Raw genomic sequence first — 16,099 nt, 5'->3', positions numbered from 1 at the left:
CTGTGTTACTGCAATGCAGATGGTAATCTTTTCCTTGTTCATGATGTCGCCTGCTTATCTGTCTGTCTTCTGTAGCCTATATTTAATGTTTGCTCTGCACGTTGTTGTGCTGCAGATCCAATCAATGGCCCTACATGGGGACAATAAAGTCTATGTTCGGTGGAGTAGATGTGTGCACATTCAACCCGATGGGCCAGGTGCAGGACAATGAAAGCAAATCCAACTGAAAAGGAAATAAATTCTGTGACACTGCTTGTCTACTGTGAATTATTTAATGGAGCGCAACGTTTCGACCTTCAGGTCTTCCTCAGGCAAAGCCTGACACAGTAGACAACAGTGTTGCGGACTTTATTTCTTTTTCACTTGGACAATAAAGTCTAACCAGCGCACGAACACTGCTACTCTAAACAACGTATTCTGTTTGTTTTTATTTTTTGTAAAAGAGAAATTCAATTTCAGTCACAAGAGGGCACCCCTGGGCCCCCAATCACCCTTTCTGCCAAGGCATTTACATAAGCACTCTCTGTCCAAAAGGAAAGTGAAAGTAATAAGTAGGCTACACCCCTCTCTGAACTCACCCACTCACTCAATAGTATCTGAGCCGTCGCCGCGGGTGCATGCAGTCTGGATTATTAAAGGGACTGTTTATGGTATCAGCTTTCCATTGGAAATGTGACCACAGTCGGTGTGTAAGGTGAGTGACAGTAGAGTTTTCTATCTGGGCTGCTGTTAAATCAATACTGTGCACATGCTTTAAACTGGAGTGGGATTGCCTTTCACTGGGTTATCTAGACTCAGACAGCACAGCTGATCATATGTCTTGTGGGTTGAGTATGTGATACTCCTACTACTAGGCTACTACCACTGATAAGATGACCACCACGGCTACCAACAATAATAATAATAATAATAATAATAATAATAATAATAATAATAATAATAATAATAATAATAATAAGATTAACTTGATTTAAGATTATTGCTGTACTCAAGTGTGTGCTTAAATGTTTACTGCAATGTTCAGTAATGTGTTAGGTTCTTGTGTATGTTTTGTATTTGTATAGGCCTATGTAAACTGTCAGATACCTTCATTTCCTTTGGGATTAATACAAATACTCTACTGTACTCTACTGTACTCTACTAATTTTGATGGCAGAATTTACAGTACAGTACAAGTTTGGATACACCTTCTCATTGAATGCATTCTCTTTATTTTCGTGTCTGCTTACTGTACATTGTGAATTTTCATGGAGGGCATCAAAACTGTGCATGAACACATGTAGAATTATATGCTTAACAAAAAATATAAATTCTCTCTGTTGTCCAACAGCAATGTCAGCTGTCTATCCACCTGACGACAACATGGCACAACTGAATCAGATGGCCCCACACATTTCAATAAGCTTATTTTTGTCTGTTTTCAAGTAAAACCTGTTACTTGGACAGGTCAAACATGTGTTGGAGGGAATCTGTGGCAGGGTTTTTCACTTTTACTTTTACTTTTTATACCAGTGTTCCACCTTGACAACCAGCTATGTTAGACCAAGTGACCCATTACCAGATCAAGAAAATCTTTGCTGTTTCACTGCTTGGCATTTTTTAATATATTTTTAATGATTGTTTTTATTTTATTTTTTATTTTTTTGTTAAAGACAAATACATGATTTAGTTTCAAATAATCCACACCATATGTAGCTTAAAAAGAGAGTGTCAGGGGAAACCCCCTTGTGTGGCATGTTGGCTGCATCAAAATATGGGGGGGGGGGGGGGGGGTTGATATAATTAATTAGGTCAAGGCCAGTTGTGATGTAACATCAATGTGGTAGTTCCAACAGTGCAGCGGTATGAGCAGTCAGACAGTACAGTAACGGTAGAATTCGGACTCTACGCATCATCCCTCAGCTTGCAGGTGCATCACAGTTGGACAAACATCACTGAAAGTTAGAGGCTGGAGGACACTGCAGTTTAGTTTTTAGGTTTTTACTATGTGCAAACACCAAAGAAGACTCTGAAGAAGGTGTACCAACATTGACATGTTAGTCGGGTGTTTGCAGGTTTTTATTAGGTGCAAACACCCGACTAACCTGTCAATGTTGCTACAATGTTGCTGTGGCGTAACTCAGCCTTTATTCTCCTAACAGACAGTGGAGTAACTCGACCTTCAACTCAGGTTTTATTCTCCAAAGAAGCAGGACACTAACTCAGGCTTCATTTTCCCTCAACAGGGGACTGATGGCTAATGGATCAGCACTACTGGGTTGGGTCCTGTTGGTGGTGCTTTTGCCAGCCTCTGGGGATACAGGTATGTTATTGTATAACCATTAGATTACTCCACAGTAGGTTTGTGTGTGTGTGTGTGTGTGTGTGTGTGTGTGTGTGTGTGTGTGTGTGTGTGTGTGTGTGTGTGTGTGTGTGTGTGTGTGTGTGTGTGTGTGTGTGTGTGTGTGTGTGTGTGTGTGTGTGTGTGTGTGTGTGTGTGTGCGCGCCCTTCTATAGTCTATAGTCATCTAAGTGCCTTTTCAGAAAAAAAATCTTAATTCATTTTTATTTAATACAAAGCTATCAAAATTGCATATTTTTTTATTTTATTTCTGTTAATATAACTATTTATATATATTATCAAGTACATGAATGTAAACCAAACCAACAACGGGGTTCTCTAAAAATATAGAAGTGCAGGTCTTCAGAAATGAAGTTAGGGGGTCTTGCATCTGAACTCTTCAGTTGCTGTTTGTCCCGCTGTTTAATATTCTAAAAATCTGTAGATAGTGTAGTTTTATTTTCTTCATAATTTCATCCAAGTTAATCCATTTGAATTATTTTCTTCTTAATTCAGTCAAGTTAATCAATTTGACCTTTGCACCCAATTTTGAAAACAACAGTTAAGGAACCACATTGTGCAATGGCAATTCATCTATTTGCACCCTAGACCTAATTAGTTTATGTAGTACTGCAAATGGGTGTCACTTATCACTTCAAGTGAAGCTTATGCACCACTGAAGTGGTGGTGCTGCATGTATTATTATTATTATTATTACCGGTATTACTATTATCAATTATGGTTAGTTACGCAACTGAAGTTCACATAATGAGACCCTAGAAAGTGTGTTACAAAAGCATAATGTGCTGCCGTGTCACTTTTACAACTTTCTTAAAACACCAGTTAATTGCCATTTTGGTCTGAAATGACGAGTGCGTACAACAAATAAGAAATTTGATTTTGGAAGTTGCTACTGTGGAATTAATTTATAGACTATGCATTAGAATAAATTACATGTAGCGTTATTCAAAGCTACTGTATGTACTGAATAGATCAAAATATATCCTTAACATTTGACCAATCAAATTCTAGATGCCTTTGGTATTAATGATAGGCATTGTGGTTCTAGACTGTGTATAACTTCAAGCAATAAAGTATACTGTCTCTTTTTTTTTAGCCATAAAGGTGCAATGTAAAGACGGAACAGTTGGCCATCAAGTTAATGTGAACTGCACCGTGGATTACGCTATTGTAGACAAGCCCGCAAGTAAATGTGGCTTTCAGCATTTCTACATCAATGACACGCGTGTGAGCTGCTCCCAAGGCCAGCATGAGAAGTACCCATGTGGAACCCTCATCACAAATATAACAGAAGAGATCCAGAGTCCTCAACCAGGACCCTATACATTGTTTTTAATGGCAGACTGTGGATCCGGAAGCGCAACCTTCCTACTTCTACTACCAGGTAAGACAAGCAATATTGCAAGCAGTTATTGATTTGGCTCCAAGGTTTTATTTTGCTTTTTTTGTAACCAATTCATTTCTAAACTGTTCTTTCCCCCATCAGAGGGAGAAGGCAAGACAGGCGAGTCGACAGGTAAATAGAAGTGCTCTAATTGTCATACCCTTTATCCACACCTTTAACTTAAAGGCAGAGTCATTTATTTCCAGAATTCAAGCTGCCCATTCACAAATGATATATTTGTCATATAGGCTTTATTCAACATCAGCCATAGCTTAACGACATTGCTAATAACCAGGGGGATTACAACAACTCAGCCTGTTTAACCCCTTATCGCAGAGCCTATATTATAACCTTACTGTGGCTAAAATTGCTATGACCAAGTCTTAATTTGTTAAGGCTGTCTGTAATGGCATAGCAATGTTGTTGTGATGTAGATGAGTGTTTTCAGCAATGAGAGAACAGGCACCTGCACAAAGCGGCTAGCGAAGTGAAAACTCCAATAATTAAGACTTTGTGAAATGGAAAATGTGTAAGAAGCAACTAAAGCCCAATTTCAGAAAAGAGATTTCAAATACAATGTAATAGGCCTATCAGTCATCATATTATCAGAGAGACTCAAGATAATACTCCCAGATTCTCTGAATCTCTGATGTTATGATTTGCCAATGTTCTCTTGTTTCAGGTGACCAGGAGGCCATAATCTCTGTAGTAGTGGGGACCAGCAGTCTAGTCATCATCATCATCATCATCATCAGCATTGCTGTGGGCCTTAAAGTAACTAATTACTTTACTCGCGTTACTGTAATTGAGTAGCTTTTTTGTGTACTTTTACTTAAGTACATTTTCTTTCGAGTAATGTACTTCGGTACATTTTACAGCACAAGCATTACTGAGTAATTTTTGTAATTTTTTTAAAACCCTCTAAAACAGGGACGTGTTCTGATAATGAGTTTAGGATGCTGAGCATTGTGCCCATGCGCCGGCAGCTCTAGAATTCTAACCTAGTTTATAAAGATTTGGCGCGTGCGTCCTGTCTCTCACTCATTGATGATGGCTGACATGGAGGCTGACGATGGAGATTCACTTAACTCAGAGGAGATCAACATTAGCTGTTCTTCCTCTAACCCAGTGCACCCCTTGCACATCACAGTAGAGGCAGAAAACGCTGATTGTTTTAAAAGTAACTTTTTACTTTTACTCCAAGTACATGTTAAATTATTTACTTTTTACTTTTTTGACTGGTAAATTTACTCGTACTTCAGTACATTTTCAACAGTGTAACAGTACGTGTACTTGAGTACAATATTTCAGTACTCTTTCCACCTCTGCTAGTCACCTCATTACGTACAATGGGATATTTGGTGTAACCACTATGTAATAACATGTGATAATGTACTTCTGGCTCGTTCCAGACCAGTAAAATTAAGTGGGAGATGGGACTGCATTTACCTGCATTCCAGACCAAATCCAAACTAGGTAAGGAGATCACACTTATCCAACCTCCTACTACGAAAAATGCTCTGGAACGTCAATGGAACTGGAAACTCCAATTAGCGAAGTCGGGGAAACTCACACTACTCCCACATAAATAAATTATCGAATGATAATGGCGGCGCCCGCGGAGTCATTATTTGAAATGTTAAGAAATAAGTAAAGCGTAGTTTTTCTTGTGTGCAGCTGTTCCAAACACAGTCATTGTTTTCAACATCTTTTTCACGTTATAACATGATATTGTGTCAATATAAATGTATATGCCAGAATAATAGCTATTATGGCTGTTTTAGCTCGTATCAAAACACTTTGCAAAAGTCAGCTAACCCACAGCGATTGCCATGGTTATAGAACTCCTTCTTCAACTGTCAGGAACGGGAGCTGAAATATCTGGGTAGGATAAGTACGATCTCCTACTAGTATGGATCAGGTGTGGAATGGGCCATTATTCCAGTAAAATGAGGTGGGATATGGGACTTCTCCTACCTGCATTATCCCAACTCCCATCTCAAAGTGTTCCAGGCAGTTGAAGTGCGAGTTCTACAAACCAGCAACCGCCATGACTTAACTGCCTCTAGCAAGGTGTTTTGATACAAGACAAAAGTGTCCATGCAGAGATGATTTTCCATGCCAGCAATCCACATAATGGAGACCGTTTGTAAAAGCTGTTTACTTTCACTTTCCCAATTTCAATCATTTACTAACAGAACATTTGTTTATTATACAGCAACCAATGTTTTGTTTTCATTGCACTGCATGGGGGCACACAGTTTCCTGGTAGCCTACTTGTGTCATAATTATGAGCTAGGAATTAAGGATAACATGTCTACCAACTGTACTCAACAATACAGATGGTATTTTTTTCAATATTGCACCTTGTCATAATTCTGCATTTAGTTTACATTTGGCCAGGTGGGGCCCCTGGGCTGCAGCCATATCCAGCCTGTGCATTAATCAGGCCCTGGGTATATGACCCTAGGTTGTCCTGGTAATGTCCCTTATGTCCTCAGCAAAAAGGTTAAATCATATATACAGGATTTCATACTCATAGTTTGTGAAATTTCCCTGAAATGAAGTCGACAGAGTTTATCAGTCAGATTCATCAGGCACCACAAGAGAGAGAGATAAGCAAAAGGTAGGGAGGCCGTATAACAGTTCTGCACGCGACCAGCCTTTGAGCCTGCATGTGTAGCGAGAACAACTGTCCTAACGTGTTTTACTGCCTCAACCATAAAAAACACTATTGGGTTTATGCAAAGAGTCTGTCCCAGAGGTGGTTAGAAACATCTGCCAAATGTAATAAATGTAATAAAGTAAAAGTAGAAGTAAAAGACCCAACCCTGTCATAGTTTCCCTCCAAGAAACTTCACTGAGTCAACGGTCTACACAGTTACTACGTATATAGTGATGTCATGGAATTTTCAGCTAACCGTATACCGAGACCATGTCAACAAAGATCAGAACGGTTCACTCCCAAGGGGTGTCTGGGTACGGGGTTGGAGTATTCACACTGTACAGAAAATGCTGATGCACAGGTCTGAGTTCGCTGAAATGTTTGAAAGGGACCAAGTGTGAAAATGCCTTAAAATGTGATTGGTGCCCTGGTGGCTAATTTCTGACTGTGCACACACACGCACACACTTTGGTTTACTGATTATCACATCGTGGTGTTAATGATTGAACACATGCCCACACAGGTTTTCACTCAGCCCTTGACACACACACACACACACACACACACACACACACACACACACACACACACACACACACACACACACACACACACACACACACACACACACACACACACACACACACACACACACACACATACACACTAGAGTGTCACCCCAAAGGCTGCTCGGTCAGATTAATCAGATTAATGGCCCTCTGAATTTAGCAGTCAATAACTAATTACTATTAAATGCACCTAATCAGATTAGCAGATAAGATTAATTACCTACAAATTACACCGCAAGTGTTGCTGTGTCAATTCAATTCATTTCCAGTCGCACAACGTTCAGTAGTAGCTTTCTGAAATTGGGATGTGCACCTCTCTCTACGCGCTCTATGTCATTCAGCACCAGTAGCTATAGTCTCTCCCTCCCTTGTTCTTTTAATTGAAAATTATTGGAAATGCAGACTAAAGTCTGGCATTGGCAGTTGTCAATGTATGCTGTAAGCAGCATCTGTGCTTCATTGTGGAGATTGCAGACTAAAGATGGTGCCCTGCAGCACCTCTCCCTCTAAGGTGCTGGTTGCAGGTATTTTTAAATGCAGATTTATTTATTTTTTAAAATCAGTTTGGTAGCAGCTAATTTATAACAGGAGCCATGTCTTAAAGGGTTAACGCTGTTTTAAGATTCAGTTTATCTGTTGTATGGTTTATCTGATTCTGTTTTTATTTTGCCCATTTGTTTGAGTTTTGTACTGCTGCTTGTGGCTTGAGTAAAAAAGACAAACCTTTCTCTGTCACTGTTAGTGTTATTTCTTGAGTGTAACACACTGCATTCTGTATTTTCAATAGGCAGGAGACTGTATAATGATTACAGTTAAAAGCCCAATTTTGATGCCCTGCTGTGGCTCAAGCAGGAGGGCACTGCAGTGCTACACCATTGACCCGGGTTCGATTTCCACCCGAGGCCATTTTGTGATCCTCCCCCATCTCTCCCTCCCACTTCCTTCATCTCCACCTGTCCTGTCAATAAAGGTATAAAACCTCCTAAAAAAATCCTAATTTTGCTGCACTGGAAACTGTGTAATGACAATAAAAATCTGTGACCATCTCAGCAATATGCACCATATCAATGCTTGCTCCTGTTTCACTGTGAGAAACTGTATGTATGACAATAAAAAAGTCTTGCATCTTGTGTTTTCAGTCTTGACTTAATCTATGATGATCTATGCACATTGCCACCACCCTGTCTTCATTTTACAGGAAAATAGAAACAAAAATGAATTCTTCAGTCTTCCCTTTGCAGCACTTTATACTGTAGTTAAAGCGGCCATCTGGACCAAAAAAATGCATCTAGAGTGTAATGATTGCAGCTGTGTTGATGTCATCAGCTCAGATGTTTATGCCAGATCAGATTAGATTACTAAGGCAGGAGTGGAAAACGAGCTGCTCTGGCCCAGATAAGCATAATATACTGCAGCACTGAAAATTCCACCGTGCCATGCTGTAGACATCTATACTCCACAAGATATGGGCAGTCATGGGTAAGCGGTTAGGGCATCAGACTTGTAGCCCAAGGTTGCCGGTTCGACTCCCACCAGGTTGGTGGGGGGAGTAATTAACCAGTGCTCTACCCCATCCTCCACCATGACTGAGCATGACCTTGAGCATGGTACTGTCCCGCTGCACTGCCCCCTGGGGGGCGCCATTGGGGGGCTGCACCCTTGCACAGGTGAGGCATGAATGCATATGTCCTTCTGTATCCAGTTATGGACACCGTGAGCTGCTGGCCTCAAAATATGAAAACAGTTACCAAAAATGTGGCAAAGGCCACCATACCTTTTCTGAGAGCTAGGAATCTCAGGTTTACAATGATGTATGATGGCCATCTGACAGAGTGGTGCAAGAACGGTGGCGCATAAGACATACAGGAATGTCCAGGAAAGTCTGCTGTGTCCTCCTCTATCCAGTCATGAAAAACAACATGCAGAAGCCAGACATGCGCCCTAGGGCTGCCCCCTGTCACGGGTGAGGCATAAATGCAATTTTGTTGTGTGCAGTGTTCACTTGTGTGCTATGGAGCGCTGTGTCACAATGACAATGGGAGCTGGAGTTTCCCAAGGGGTATTCAGTAGACATGTACACATAATACAGGAAAGGAGAAAGTCCATGTCCCCATTGGCCTGCAGCCAGGCATGCTGCATATATCTATAGGCCTATCTACAGTAGGCTATATCTACTGTATATCTTGTCTTGTGTACCCCCTAAACCTTGAAGTCATACCCCCTACTCATTCTCTATATCTCAATATGACTGTGCTCCAAATTCATTCTCCCATGTACTGTGCTGTGTACTTGTGCACCCCTGGTGGTACACCCCTGGTTGGGAACCACTGACAACAGGAAAGTCCACGTTGCCCTGACTTGAGTATGCCCCTTGACAGAGAGTATAGTTAGCCGGCACAGGGTCTTTCATTTACGTAGTTCAGAAACCAAAAAGTGTAAAAGCACACTACTCTAGACAACGAAGAGTGGCATTACAACTATCGAAATGCTGGACATATATCTGCAATTCCATTTGCTTTGATTTAATTTCAATGTTGGGCTTTTAATTAGTTCATTCAGCGTATCAGCTGCTTAAAATGAGGAAAACCCCAGATGGAAATATATAGCCTGTTCTTACAAGACAGATAAAGCATAACCTGAGTTTAGCAGGGGAAAGTCCTTTATTGGTATCCTGTAAACATTAACAGCATCGTACGGTAGGAGCACAGTGTGTCCCACTCAACAACACGTAGACCTACAGGCAGGCCAACCGACAGGGAGGGGGGGAGGGGGGCTAACGGGTATGCTGTCCCGGCCCCAGGAAGAGAAGGGCTCAGAACTTGGTTTTCATTACAGTGTGTGTATTGAGAAGGGGGCCCTTACAGATGATTTTGTCCCCGGCCCAGTAAAGGTTGCTCTGCCTACGGGTGCTCATGAGACAAAACAACTGAAAATGCTATGAAGTCATTCAAATATGAGGACCATAAAGGGTTTCCAGACAGGTGACATTGAAAAAAAAGTTGGATGTCAGCAGTACTGCTGTGTGTACAAGGTGAGACGGTGGTTGGTGTGAACACAGCAGAGTGCATGCTTTGGGTATCATACAGGTGTCAATAGATAAGACTTACTGCGCAAATACTGAAGACAGATGTAGGGCTGGTAAACAGGCATACAGGACATTCTCCTGATGGCCCAGTCCACAGGGGCCGATGCTGTAGTGTTTTTTTAAGTTGTTGCTGCTCTCTCTCTCTCTCTCTCTCTCTCTCTCTCTCTCTCTAATCTGCCTCTCTCTCTAATCTGCCTCTCTCTCTCTAATATGCCTCTCTCTCTGTGTGTCTCTGTCTCTGTCTCTGTCTCTGTCTCTCTCTCTCTCTCTCTCTCTGAAAATTCCCATTTACCCATTTATCCGTTTAGACTATAATAACACAGATGGAATGTCACAGACTTAAATGGTGGGTACGAAGGAAGGAAGCACAAATCTTAGAACTTTATTTCCACTGTATTAAGCAAATATAGTAAAAAAAAAAACGTTTAAAAAGCAAATAAAATGTGATGTGAGCACAGTAGTATATGAAGGTATCAAAATCACCTCAATTTCCCATAGAACACACAAATAATGCAAATAACATAAATGATAATCCAGTGTGTATGAAAATACCTAACACTGTGTAGTCCGGTTCTCGATTCTGATTGGCCGATAGCCGTGTTCAGTCGAGCATAAACCCACACTTTCTAACTGAAGATTCTATGCACGTCTAAGTTAGACCCGGGGCATCTACGTCTGTAATGAGAATATGTTGCAGTTGGGGTAGTGAGTCTGCAAGAAGAGCACATATTCCATTACCACCATCTGTAGTTGGGGTATCAGTGTGATTGCAAAGACGTTTCATTCCTGCGATCTTTATCGGCCTCGCTGAGTTTTTATAGCGAAGAGTTTGTTTGGAAGTGCGACAAACGCACACACGCCCAGTAATGTTGCCGGGGTAACCACAATCAAAAAGAAAAGAGGAAATCAGAAACTCAGAACACACAACACATACTGATAGGCTATACACTGTACTGTATGTAGTATATGAAGATATCACTAAATCACACAATCGCATTATACAGAAAAACACAAATAAAAGGCCGTCCAGTGAACTAAAAAACATTTGTATATGCTCATTTACAACAAATGAATATGCATATAAAACATATGCTCATTATACAACCAATGTAACGGCAACAGATAGTACACAATTACTGTATGACAAGAAGTGACAAGAATATTAGGAAGAAACACAAAGGTATAATATTACAATACAATACAACATGTATTTTCAGTGTCACAACTATGAAGTTGACTTTGAAAGTGCTTTCAAAATACACACAAAACACATTCACACATCCGCTCTGGAGGCTGCCGTACAGCACCAATTTTCCGGGGTTCACGTGAGTACAAACACACACACACACACACACACACACACACACACACACACACACACACACACACACACACACACACACACACACACACACACACACACACACACACACACACACACACACACACACACACACAATAGTCTCTGCAAGCGACCATAATATAGCCTAAATCAATGCCATTAAGACCTAGCCTTATATTATGAAATAGCAATCAAAAACTAAATGGAAGTATATGAAAGCAGACCAGAACCAAAATGCTGAAGCTGGCCCCGCAGCTGAGGGAAACATGATGACAAATCCCACAATATTATACAACTAAAGAACACACACTGCCACAGCTGAGGGAACATATCATATGAATAAAGACTTAACACACACAGCCATATGAGAATCTTTGCATTCATTTCTCATTAATAAAATGAAAAGATCCTCTGGGTATATTCCTACTACAATTAATCTGGATGTATTATTATTACTAAAATTAAAAGCATCATTTGGATATATTTCTATTACACTGTGTGCAGAAGTATTACGCAAACATGTTTTTTTTTTACATATTGTCCTTTTTGTGACACCAGTTCCTGTTATTAAAATTCAAAGCATTTGGAAGCATTTAGAAACATTATGACATTAATGAATGAGCATTTCTATCTCTCTACTAGCTACTCACTTTCCCCTCTGCTGATTCCTCCTTCACATTTTGGGGACATAATCAAAGTTGTCAACTGAATTAATAGTCAATTGATGAAAAGGGTCACCATGTACCATTAAAAAACTTGTAAGTTCCACCCAGGGGTCGATCACAGGCAAGTGAAGAATGGGGAAAATGAATGGGAGTCCAAGGGACTATATAACTAAAAGGGGTTTTATTTGCTGCAATTTTCGGCCATCAATATTATATATTTTTTAGTCAAGAACTATGGTTGGTATCATATGAGAGGAAAATTTGTCAAGTTATTTGTGTGTTTAGTTTTTCCACAAAGGCAGAAGATTTCAACCAGTAGGCTACTGGCTAGCATTCAGCTAATGTATATGATTATCACCTTGTAAATACAGTTTGCTGACTCATTGTACAATATAATAATCAAAATATCCAATTGTGGCTCAAATGAATTCTTCCAACAATTACTTCAGAATTTTATATTAATATTTAAGGACAAAAAATAGCCATGTTATTTAAGGCAGCTCCATTGAAACCCATCCATTCGTCATTTGCCCACAATCGCCACAATCTGCAATAACAACTGCAACTTCCGTCACAGTTCAATCTCATAGATCACAGATTCTCTGCGATTTTCTCCACTTGGTCCCTCCCCCTCCTCTAGGCCCCTCCTCCTTGTGCTATGCCTCATGGAGGTGGGACTCAGCTCCACTTCCTGGTTATCACCTTAGTGGGAGGAATCACAGGGAGACAAACACTCAACATTCAACTCAACACTCAACATTCACCGATATGTTGGTACTACCAGGCTAATGGGGTACTGATAGCTAACGGGATAATAGCATACAGGTAGCTAACAGGCTAATAGCATACGGATAGCTAACAGGCTAATAGCCTTACATTCTTAGTGGATCAATGAGAGAAAGGACTTGTAAATGTGATCCATCGACTTAATATTCCACACACACACAGACACACACGCACTCATAATAATATAGATATGTGTGTGTGTGTGTGTGTGTGTGTGTGTGTGTGTGTGTGTGTGTGTGTGTGTGTGTGTGCGTGTGCTTCTGCGTGTGCATATGTGTGTGTGTGTGCGCAACTGAGGCTAGTTCGCCACTTGGGGCTCGAACCACTTACCAGTCCGATACCGTATGAGGCTTCGGGAGGGAGGCTTACAAACGTTGAAAATAGACTGAACACTCACCAAATTCTAACACCCCCACCCCCACCCCCACCCTCCTACACCTCACTCCCACCTGGGGTTTCGGCATTAGTGTAACTGAGATGATCCTGTGCTAGTTCGCCAATCTGGGCTCGAACCCGCAACCTGCCGGTCAACGCTCCAGTTTAGGTACGGGAGGCACAGCACAATACAGCTTAAGGTCCAGACAGAGGTCAGCACAACTGATACTATATGAGGCGGTCTGTGTGTGTGTGTGTGTGTGTGTGTGTGTGTGTGTGTGTGTGTGTGTGTGTGTGTGTGTGTGTGTGTGTGTGTGTGTGTGTGTGTGTGTGTGTGTGTGTGTGTGTGTGTGTGTGTGTGTGGTTACCTGCAGGGTGTGTCCTCTTGCATCTCATGTGGAGGTAGCAGCTCCCCAAGTGCAGTGATGCGAACACAATAATCTCTGCCAGCCACACACTGATGAACACTGGAGAAATACCTACACACACACACACACACACACACACACACACACACACACACACACACACACACACACACACACACACACACACACACACACACACACACACACACACACACAGACACACACACACACACACACACACACACACTGGAGCATTGCAAACAGGGAGCATTGCAAACATATATTGCAATTTTCAGTTACAAATGCAACATTATTGCAACAAAGGCCTAAAAACCAGCGCAACTTTCACTGCAACTTTCTGGCCACAACAATCCCAAAAAAGCCCAGTGAATTCCTGGAGGGACCGGATATTCATCACGTGGCGTTGCTATGGTAGTAATGAGAGGCCTGACTCACTCCAGATGGAAGCCTCATCTGAAGATTTGTGGCTGGTTGCCAGGTTGGTTGCCAAGGTGGTTGATGAGTTGGTTGCCAAGGTGGTTGATGAGTTGGTTGCCAGGTTGGTTGCCATGGTGGTTGATGAGTTGGTTGCCTGGTTGGTTGCCATGGTGGTGGCCAGTGTGGTGGTGGGCGTTGTCAATGCTAACGGTATGGCTGATACACACACACACAAACACACACACAGACATACACACACACACACACACACACACACACACACACACACAAACACACACACAGACATACACACACAACCATCATTACAATAAGATTTTGAGACACCTCTTTACATATATCAACCATCGGTTAGTGTTTAACACAGGCGCGCACGCACACACACACACACACACACACACACACACACACACACACACACACACACACACACACACACACACACAGTCTCTGTGTGTGTGTGTTAGTGCCTGTATGCATACCTTTAATGATCAGATTGACTGTGTACTCCCCCACTGATGTCCTTGGGGACTCCCTGTAGACCTTCACTGTGTATGTTCCTGAGTCGATCCTCTCTGCAGGGTTGATGATTAGGGTCCCGATAGCAGCTACAACCTGCCACCTCCCCCGAGGGAACCGGGTGTTGGGCCTCACTGTTTCCCTACCAATGCTAAAAACACGGTCGCCTTTTTCATTCTTAAAGTACAGCCCATATCCTGTGGTGTTCCTCATCAGCTGCAGCATCACAGGTCCTCCCAGAGCCCCATAACACACACTAGCATCCCGAGTAGCATCACAGACAGACTCCAGGCCTGCAGAGAGAAAGGTGTGTGTGTGTGTGTGTGTGTGTGGGGGGGGGGGGCACACACACACGCGCGCACACACACACACACACGCACACACGCACACACACACACACACACACACACACACACACACACACACACACACACACACACACACACACACAGTGACATGCAGTGACATACGCTTATGAGTGATGGTACACTGAAAAATATGAAAGTTGTGTTTTTCCATGAAATGCCTTCCTGGGTGGTTGGCCTGTCCGCTTAAAAGTGCCTTCGTTTGTCACAGTATATCTGTATGCAGTGTTGTGCCTGAACTAGTTCATAATTTGGGCAAACTTGAACTGAACACTCACTGTGTACTGCATGATGAACGAACTATGAACTAGTTCATTCTAGTGCCTGTGAACGAACTGCAGGGTGCCACATTTCCTTAGTGTTCAGGTGAAACCCCAGTCAAATGCATAGAAAAGGAGCCCCAAGAATATAAAATGACATCTAACACATATATTTCCACTGTTCTGATAAAAAATGAATGCCTGTCTGTGGTTTCGTATAGGCTTTGTCAATGATATTGAACCATATAGTGTGCAATCTCTTGCAAGAAGGAACTATGTCTAGTTAATTTTTGGAAACTATGAACAAACTATTCACTATTAACCCTATCGCGCCGGATGCATCATCTATGATGCATCAAATTCAAAGCCCTCTCCACGCGGACACAAAAAAAAATCCATCTCAAAAACATCCTGCGTGTCATTTCCAAACGTCCTGCAGTACACGGAAACCGCCACAAGAGAGCAGCGGTCAACAACAAGTTGATCACAGCTCGGCGAAAAATGCAAAAATGGAGTAGAAGCGGTTTCCCTGACCGACGCTGAGATATCGTCAAATTGCAAAAGGTTTGTGTACAAATTTCCGAAATATAACTCTACATCCTTTAATTTGAACACTTGCGTTGTGCAATTAATCAAGGAAGAGTTTATATTTTTACACCGTGTTGCAGAGAGATCGTGCTAAAACTGATGAAACATATAAGCACCATCCGGCGGTGGCAGGAAGTCAGCCATCAATGCATTTGCTCCATAGGGAAACTTACAAAGCATACCACGACGATCGTTTAACAAAACACACAAGTTGTTTTACTTCAAGACAAAGATATTGCCTTAAGAAACAGGTTTTACTTGCAATTTTGAAAATGTAATGCAAAATGTTGAAATTGATCTCGTAAAAAATGCATTGAAGTGAATGGAGAAA

This window comes from Engraulis encrasicolus, chromosome 2, assembly GCF_034702125.1.
Source record: "Engraulis encrasicolus isolate BLACKSEA-1 chromosome 2, IST_EnEncr_1.0, whole genome shotgun sequence".
Classification (NCBI taxonomy): Eukaryota; Metazoa; Chordata; class Actinopteri; order Clupeiformes; family Engraulidae; genus Engraulis; species Engraulis encrasicolus.
The sequence above is the reverse complement of the archived record's forward strand: the minus strand, read 5'-3'. Positions refer to the sequence as shown.